This window comes from Mustela nivalis (genome assembly GCF_964662115.1).
Source record: "Mustela nivalis genome assembly, chromosome: 12".
Classification (NCBI taxonomy): Eukaryota; Metazoa; Chordata; class Mammalia; order Carnivora; family Mustelidae; genus Mustela; species Mustela nivalis.
Genome location: NC_139031.1, coordinates 64088021 through 64097834, shown reverse-complemented (window position 1 = coordinate 64097834; position 9814 = coordinate 64088021). Strand labels below are relative to the sequence as shown.

The 9814-nt window shown below is 39.1% G+C and overlaps 1 pseudogene across 1 annotated transcript; it reads right to left on the bottom strand.

The window, feature by feature from the left end:
• Window positions 1-2864: 2864 nt before the first annotated feature.
• Window positions 2865-4288, bottom strand: LOC309845225 (dnaJ homolog subfamily A member 1 pseudogene; annotated as a pseudogene). Its single transcript has one exon. The product of its transcript is annotated as a dnaJ homolog subfamily A member 1 pseudogene (transcript).
• Between the last annotated feature and the right edge of the window lie 5526 nt (window positions 4289-9814).

Sequence of the window (9814 nt, the reverse complement as noted above, 5' to 3'; positions counted from 1 at the left end):
GGACAAGTGTGAAAGTTTTGTTTAAATAGAAATCAACTATGTCTTGATACAGGAAAGTCTATAAGTTTATCTTGATGCCTGCAAGTCTTTTCAGGTCTGCGTGTCTACTCTGGGCTTTTTGGGGTGCCTGTCAGTGTTTCCAGAGATATTTATGTGTTGGTGATACTCTATTTTATAAATACTTTCTGGATAAAAATATAACTCCTTAAGTACTAGGTATGTTAAAACATATGCCTAACTGCAAAGGAACTTACCAACCCTACACTTAAATTCCAGGATAGCATTTTGATTAGAAATGTGACATGAAAATCACTTAATTGATGAGGTATGATAGTTATATATGTTCCAACAAGCCTTTCTTATGTAATTTTTAAAATATTTTTACCTTTTGAAGAGTTAATACATATGCATGGTGCAAAATTCTAGAGGAAAAGAAAATGCAGGAAAAATACACATCTCCCTTAACTTGCTTTGATTTTAAAAATTAAGTGATGGGAGGAGGTACAGGATAGTGGAGAAAACACTCTCTTAAAAGGAGAATAAAAACAAATGGAGAGAGAATATTAAATGAGTTTTAATCCGTAGTTTGGAAAAGAAGTGGAAAGAAGCCATAACTCAGTCTACAGAGAAGACATTGTAGGAAAAAGTAAATAATAGATTCTATATGTTTCTTTATGTGGTTCAGTACCTAGTACTAGATGTCAGTTGCCTGCCATTTATTTATTTACCTATGGTACAGTCACTCTGCAAGTTAGGTTTAATTGTCCCAATTTACTAATGAGGTTGAGAGTAGGTCATTTTCTTGGATATGAATCCCAGCTCTGCCTCTTTCCAGCAGGGAAAGTTTAAGTTTAAACTTAAGTTTATGGAAAGTTTTGAACCTCACTTTCCTCATCTATAAAACAGGAATAAGTTATATCATGAGCATGTGTGTAAGTTCCTTAGCACAGTCTCCTGGACATATGAAAACTTAATTCTTTTATCCCTAAGTTGTATCACTAAGCTAAGTCATCTCAGCCCTCATCCATGTGACTGGAATTTTATTTCTTCAGAAAATGGGACCCAAGGATCTTACTTGCCATTGTAAGTGATTATATTATAACATTTTGCTCAGTCTCTGTGAATCATCAAATTGCAAAGACATCTACTTATATTAGAAAGAAAGAAAGAAAGAAAGAAAGAAAAATGAAGGAATGAACAGAGGGAGGGAGGGAAAGGAAGGAAGGAAGAAAAGAAAAGAGAAAGGAAGGAAGGAATGGAATGGAATGGAATGGAATGGAATGGAATGGAAAGGAATGGAATGGAATGGAATGGAATGGAATGGAATGGAATGGAGGGAGATAGAGGAAGGAAGAAGGAAAAAAAAGAAAAAAGAAAGGAAAGGAAGAAAAGGAAGGAAGGGGAAGGAAAGAAAGAAAAGGGAGAGAGGGTAGGAGGGAGGGAACAGGAGAGGAGAAAGAAGGAAAGATATAGGCCCTCTATCTCCATTTCTTATCTATGAGTCCCTGATTCTATGGTGGTATGAGCCTCACATCTCCTTTATGCTCTCCATAGTTCCATGGACTATCAGTTATAAGGCGTTCTAACCTTTTGTAGGGTGATGAACTACATTTTTTTTTTCCTCAATAAACTCCACTAACACATGGCCACCCAGAGAGAGGAGAAAACTTTTCTAGGGTCTGTCTTCAGAGCCAGATTAAGAAGGCCAAAGGGCATCTAGTGGGGGCACCAAAACCTTTCTGGAAATAATAAGATTCATAAAACCATGTTAATCAAAACTCACCTCAGGGAGAGTATGTTTATGTATGGAATACTTCGTTAGACTGTTGAACATAAGAGCCAAGGCCTCTGGGACCATTCTGGAGTAACACTAGATGTTCATCAAAATACCAAGTATCGGTTCAGGGTTCAGTTAACAGAATGCTTACTGTTTTGCTCTTGGGGTGTAAAGGATTGAGACTTGAGTTGGGTACTGCTCACCAACCTCCCACCTCCTCCACCCTTTCTCCATGCAAAACTCAGCTTCACCAAAAACCACTGTTGAAAAATAGCTGGAGGGATGCCTGGGTGGCTCAGTTGGTTAAGCAGCTGCCTTCGGCTCAGGTCGGGATCCTGGGATCGAGTCCCGCATCGAGCTCCTTGCTTGGCAGGGAGCCTGCCTGTCACCCCGTCTGCCTGTGCTCGCTCTCTCTCTCTCTCTCTCTGACAAATAAGTAAACAAAATCTTTAAAAAAAATGTTGGAGATAAAAATTAAGAGATTAACCATATACTCATAGATCTTGATTTGTATTTCCAACTGTTACCTGGGATGTCATATGTAGAACCTATACCATGTCTTGATGTTAGGTTTACATTTCAATCCTCTACATTAGAAGCTATTTGTTGGAGCTCTTCCCTTCCTGGAAGAGGGAGACATGCGTGATTTCACCAAGAATACAGATTGAGCCATCGCAGTAGAATTTGTTGGCCCCACATTTTGCTAATGGCCAATTCACCACTATACATAACTGAGTCAAGCACTACTCCCTGCTATTATTTGCAATTGCCAGTAAGAATGTGTGTGTCAGTGAGTTGATCCTATTCTATAGAGCTGTTGGGTTGTGGCTCCATCTGTCTTGCAACATTTTGGGGTCTTTCTTGATGCATGTGTAGATAATGACATGACAGCAGCATAGATAAGTTTGCCTGAGTAGTTGGCCATTAACTGTTAATATTGTTGATGGTGGTTTATTCCATAGTCAAATTTCTTATCTTTGTCAGGTTTTTGTGCCATGTTATATGGACACCCCCACACACACACACAACAAAACCAGAAATCTCATTCATCTTTACTTGTAGACTAAAGAGAAATGGATCTGAATAACCACCATGTTACTATGTACCTTGCTACTTCAAACATTGAAAATGAAGATTTTTTTTGAGCTTTTATATTTGAGTTTATTCTTCATTTAACTTTTAAAACACTACTATAGTTGAATATTAAAACAAAAACAATAGCAAGTAGTGAGCTATGATTATAGTCCTTCACTCATTCACTACTGCACATAAAATGCCACCAATGTTATTCACTGGCCCCATTAAGAGGTCTGACACTGAACACCACCCCTGGGATGATGTTCATCATCCTCATATGCTTCCCCATTGTAATGGCGCTGTCTTTCCTGATTTGGATCAAAGTCCACCAGTTCTACCTAGTCCATTTCATCAGTCTCTTCTACTTCTTCCTCTCAGGTAGGAGTTTTTCCAGCAAAGAGAGTTTATCAGGAGACAGAAAGCCATTCTCAGGAAAGTTTACCTTAAATTTGATGATGAGGTGACCCTTCTCATATGGTCTACGATAAATTGGCATGCCTTCATTTAGCACACACTTGATATCTCCACGCTTGACAATTTGACCTGGATGAGAGGTGATGACAATGGTTCAGTTGTCAAGAGAAGATATTGGCTTTTGAAAACCGCACAGTGCTTCAACCAGCTGTATGTCCATACACATGAAAACGTCTTCTCCTTGCCGAGTAAAAATAGCGTGGTCCTTCTGATCTAAAACAATGATAATATCTCCTGGTTCCAGTCCTGGTTCTTGGTTTCCTTCACCATGGAATGTTATCTTCTGGCCATCTTTCATGCCTTTGTCAATATGAACTTCTAGAATCTTCTTCTCTCGAACTATCTTCCTTCCATTGCAGCTTTTACATCTATCTGTAGGACTGATCCATTCCCCATGGCCCTGGCACTCCATGCACACAGACTGAATTTGCTGAACCATTCCAGGTCCTATCTGATGAATTCCTATTTGCATTCCAGTACCTCAGCAATTGGGACAAGACTCAGCTGCTCCTTTCTTACCACATTGGCCTTCACATTTATCGCAAATCACATTCTTTTGCAGAGCTAGTTTTCTTGTTGCACCATTATATAAATCTTCTAAGGTTACTGAGAGCTGATGCACAACATTTTTACCTCTCCTTTCTCTCTGCATTCTTCCTCCTCCTCCAAAAAACATATCAAAGATGTCCATGGGGGAGCCAAAACCACTACCAGCTCCACCTTCTTTGCCTGTTCACCTCCTTTGTCATATAATTCCCTTTTCTTTGCATCAGAGAGTACTTCATAAGCTTGAGAAATCTGTTTAAACTTCTCTCCTTCATTTGGATTCTTATAGGTTGGTACTTCAAGGCCAGTTTCCTGTAGGCCTTTTTCAGTTCGTCTTGGGTGGCATTGGGTTTGACCCCCAAAACATCATAATAAGTGGTTTCTTTCACCATTTTCTACAGCCGGTGAGAGGGCCGAGGCTGATGTGGGGGAGCGGGAAGGAGCGCATTGCTGGGCACAGCTTGGGTAGCCACCGCTCCTGAAGATTTTTTTTTTTTTAATGTGAGAAGATACACTTTGTTATCATGCATATACAAGGGAATGATTTGATCATAGCACAACCTTGAGGACATGTGAGTCTGTGTGACTTGAGGAGTTCTGGACACAGACAAACATCCTAATAAGTATCAAATTCATATGCCAAGGAAAAGAAGCTCTTGTAGTGGGTGAATTTCTATTCATTAGAAATGTCGTTAAAAAGTGGTATTGAGAGAAGATGCACCAAAGAAGCTTCAGCATGTTCCTTTGTCCAATGATAAAATTTTTTTTTTAAATTTATGTGAATATCTGGAAGTAAGTTATAGAAAATGCAAAATCTATCCTTCTGCTTAAAGCAGATATTAGTTGGCAAGCCATGTGATAATAATGGTTGTAGTTGGCTCTTGGTATCTTTGCAGTATTTAAGGGAGAGAGTATAAATGAAATCTTCTTTTGTGTCCTGCTTCAGTTAACTATGAAAGGAATCAATATGTCCAATCTCATCCAAGATGTCTTTTTGAACTATAAGCTAACACTTCATGTGTGTGGATCAATTTGCACTGATAGTTCCCCTTCCTAGGCTGGGTAAACTGTCAAGCTTTTCTGCCTAGTCACAGAAAGGAGTAGCTGTTTGTATAATTCACTATCATGCAGTTGCTGCAAGAAATTTATTTACAAGAACAAAAATGCTCAGTCTTTATATAGTAACAAAATCTCCACCAGGAGATAAAAACCAAATCTTTGTGTCTTCCATGATTTTTGTTAAGGAATTGGTAGCTGACACATCATCTCTTTCTGTGTAGGACATGACTTCTAATGGTAGCGTATTTATTTTGTAACAGGGTAAAATTATGAAAATTAGTAATGTGTTTCTTTCTTTGTCTCTCTGAGAGGGTGGTCTTCATCCAGCTGGCCTGAATGTCCATCTAATTGAAGGGTGTGGGGAGGGGTAGGATGCAGTGGGGTGGAGATAGGGATTTATAGTAAGAAAGAATGCAAAAAAAAATTGTATTATTCAGATTCCAGCATAAGAAATAAGATTATGCAGAAAAAAATTAAAAAGGACTTCCAAGTCAGGTTATTGCCTTGAGAGAGGATTTTCCAAATACTATTATCTTTCTTCTTTAACATGTCACCATCTCAGCCTGGATGATCCAGTTTATAGAGTTCTGTGGGCTAGAGAAGAAACCTTTGCTTCCTGACAGCAAAGCTCCAAGACCTGCTGCTACACAAAAGAAGATACAACATCATGAAGTGGAAGGCAGCCCACCATCCTTCTTTCCAGGGGATGGTAGAAAGAGGGAGGTAGGATGGAGAAGGAAAACTAAGAGAGCAAAGTACAGCCGACATATGTCCCCCACCCCAGCTTGATGAGCAAGGGAAACTCAGAAGGAGGGGGGGCAGAGGGATTCTTGCCCCAACTCTTCACTTGAAACTCTGAGAGGGATTGCCTCGCAGACTGCTCTGCCCCAACCTGGAGAAAACCCACATCATTTAGCTGTGCAGGTCAGGAGGATGATGTGGTTTCCCCCAAGAAGCCTTGATTCCCATGTGGTGTATATATAAGATCCTGCAGTTGCGGAGATGGGGGTGGAGAGAGTCTCAGTGGGGGTTGCTCTCATAGGGTTGGGTTACAGAACAAGTCTCCAGGCCAGGGACTCAGAAGTGTTGGTAGGCCCTGAGAAACCCAAAGTGGGACTGAGTCAGTAAAGGGGAGACAAGATGAAAGAGTGGCCACGGATCTTTCAGATGACCTTTAACCACATGAAGACCTTGGAGACTGCTCTTATCATTCCCAACCATTGGCATTGAAGAAGAGGCCCAAAAGATTATGAAAAAGTGAAAACTTGTATGGGAAGCGGAGAGGAGCATGGAGATAATGCCAAATCAGCACCCATAAGAACTTTGGGGGCACTCTATGCTGCTCCATAGCCCCACAATTGAGCCACAGGTCTTAACTGGGCAAGAACCAACCAAGGGAATGGGTCCATCACCCCAAAGACTACTGTCCCAGGATCATGAAAAACACATCCATACCCACAGAAGCCATTTTGGAGAGGATTTAGGGGGACACACAATATAAGAGATCACATAAACTCTTTGTTTTTGTTTTTTTCTTTTTCCCCAAAGCTGAGCATTATTTAAAGGGATTGTTTCCTTTATTCATTTGAACTAAGATTTCACACAGATAAGGGCTAAAAGTTAATAATTTTCCCCTCCCAACAACTACCACCACGACTACTAGAAGTCAGGGGAAGCCCACAATATTTATGGATAAAAATAAAGGAACATGGGTTGCCTGGGTGGCTCAGTCAGTTAAGCTTCTGCCTTAGCTCAGGTCATGATCCTGGGTCCTGGGATGGAGCACCACATTTGGCTCCCTGGTCAGTAGGGATCATGCTTCTCCCTCTGCTGCTCTCCTGCTTGTGCTTGCATGCTCTGTGTGTGTGTGTACCAAATAAATAAATTTAATTTAAAAAATAAAATTTAAAAAATCAGTAAAAATAAAAGAACAAATCTCAGTTGTAGTAGATTTAATTTAAAGTTAAATCTGCAACCCTACTATATTTGCTTTTGAGCCATGAGAAATATGTGTTTATGTGCACCAAATAATACTTTAGTTGACAATTTAAAAAACAGAAAGTTTATCCTTCACCTAGCATATATAGCAACAGTACTCAAACATGAAAATGAAAACAAATAATTCCTCTAAATAATGATCTAACAAAAAAATGGCATAGCCAGAAATTATTTGCTTTCACAGGAAATTACTGGTTGGGATAAAGCATGTCAAAATGACTTTATTTTTCTTGGACCGTTTTAGAAAATGAAGGATTGACCATCACAACTAACGTGACAACATATTTGTAACAAGTGAGTGACTTTTTCCATGGATATTTTTCCATTGGAGATTTTTGTAGAAAAAAAGAAAAACAAGAAAAGAAGGATATCTGGAACCATTTAAGAAAAACAACCCTCAATTCCATCAATGATAATTGTCTATATAAACCATAATCTTATTGCAATATGACACAATGAATATGTTTTAGCCAAAAAAGCTAATTTCTGGTGATATCCTCCAAATGGCAAGAGCAGCAGTAGAGATTATGTGAGAGATTTTTCTACTTTTATACATCAAAAAAGGTCTTGTGTGAATCACACCATCTTAGACAAATCCATCATGATAATCACTTTGTGACCTGGAGCCTTTTTGAACACATTCTTCATAAGTACATCCTCAGGGCATAATATCTTTGGTCTGCCCTGGAGAAAGAACAATGACACATACCTGTTCTCAAACATTCCCTTCCTGGATGGTCTCCTAGCATGTACTCTCCAGCCTATAGGGCTATAAAAGCAGGTTTTACCAGAGGTGGGGTTGTGGAGATCCACTTGGTTTGTGGCAGCCTAAGACATGCTTCTGTATATGTCACCTTAATAAACCATTTCTTGTCAAGCTGGACTTGACCTTTTTTCCAACCTTAGAATTTCTTCAGACTTTGGAGGTCCTTTTGCATACACCTTCCGTTCACAGAAGTCTAGAAACTGATAATGACACCAATATAGTTACTTTTAAGTAAAAGATCTTTATTTTTTAAAGCTATAGGAGAATATATTGTTTTTATAGGACCAAAATGTTAATGTGTTCTTATTAATTTAAGATTATAACACTAATTATATTTCATTCTATAGTTATAATTATCTAAAATGTATATCCTCTTTCAGAGGTTTGTAATACATGGTATAAGAACATAATCTGAGAGCAAAAGGGTGCCAGTTGCCAGCAAGTTAAGGACAGGGTTCAATATAAAAGTACGAGTTTCCAAAGATGTGGAGCTTATGTTCCAATAGAAAGATCTGGAGTTTATGTTCCAATAGCAGCAAGTCATTGCAAAGCCCAATGCCCTGATCTAAAGGTAACTGAAACTTAATGAAGACATCCACTTGCCTTTTGTTTTAAACCATGTCTTATATGATTTGATACAATGTTATATGTGTTAAGGAGCAATTCAAAAAGCTGGGCATTATATAATCACTCTTACTGATATAAAACAAATGTAATGACAGTGTAAATAGTTAAGAGTACACCTTGAATATAAAATCATTTCAAGTAGTCATTCTTATCACGAGCTATTAGATCTTGAAAGCTCAATGTGTCTGAACTTTTATTGAGCTTTCCACATCGAATGTATTAGCTCAGTATTGTTTCCCCTTCCTGCCAGTGTATTTCCACTTGGCATTCCTTGTACATCCATCCACCTAGGGCAGCTCCTTTCCCTTCTTCAGTAGTAATAGGGCTCAAGTGAAAATGGTGGAACCTACACCTGACACCCCAGCCTATCTCTTTCCTTTTCTATCCCTCTTCTTCTCCAGTTATTGTTACTTCTCATGTGCCACTGGAACACCAGAGCCATTTTCAAAGTCTCTACCATGAGAAGATGCAGGGAGTGTGGAAAATACACATATGTATAGTTATGTTCCTAAAGCATACACTGGCTAGAGTTATGCAATTGGGAAGATTATCTGGATTCAGAGTTGGTTTTGCTGCCAAAATTTTGCATACAACCAGAGCCTGCCAGGGTTTCCTGCTTTTTCAGTACAAGGTTTTAAGTTTTCCCCTTGAATAGTACTTTCTTGAGTGTTTTTGAGGAGCCTAAATCTGCATAGAAAAGATCTATTGCATGATAATCCTCTGGAACTCCCCCCCCCCATTGATTGATTGATTGATTGATTGATTTTAGAGGTTGGGGGAGAGAGAGAGTCAGAATGGGAGGAGGGGCAGAGAGAGAGAGAAGGAGAGAATCCCAAGTGGACTCCCCGCTGAGAGCAGACCCTGACCTGGGGCTCTATCTCCAGACCCTGAGATTGTGACCTGAGCCAAAATCAAAGAGTGTGATGCTTAACTGACTGAGCCAACCAGGCATTCCCTCTAGGACTTTGAGCTCAGGGAATATACACATCCCAGCAATCACAGTCTCCAAAATTATGTTCCCTTCTCATTGCAGCTTTTGGAGTTCAAGTGTAACCTCTCAGAAATGAAGCTCTTAGCTGAATAAGAAACAAACATCTCCAAAAATGCGATTCACCCTGAGGGTTCCTTAAACTCTGTGATATATACCCAAGATGAGTTATAGAGAATTAATTACAGACTCCTGAGAATCTAAGAATGGGATGGCAGCCCAGTTGTTCTGATCACTGAATCATGCCGTTGCATAGATTCATTCAACCTACCTTAGGTAAATTTGGTGTTTATTTTTTATAATGTGGCAAGTATGAACACAGGACACACTTTGAAGTGACTTTCTTTAGAAATTTGAGTAGGTATGTGTTAACACTAATATGTAGTAAAAAGATTATGCCTTCTAAAATTTGGGCAACAAACTGAAAAAGTGGTATTTCTGTTCTTTGAATAAAAAGTAAACTCATTTAAAGAGTATGTGTGTGTGTGTATAATAAATATAT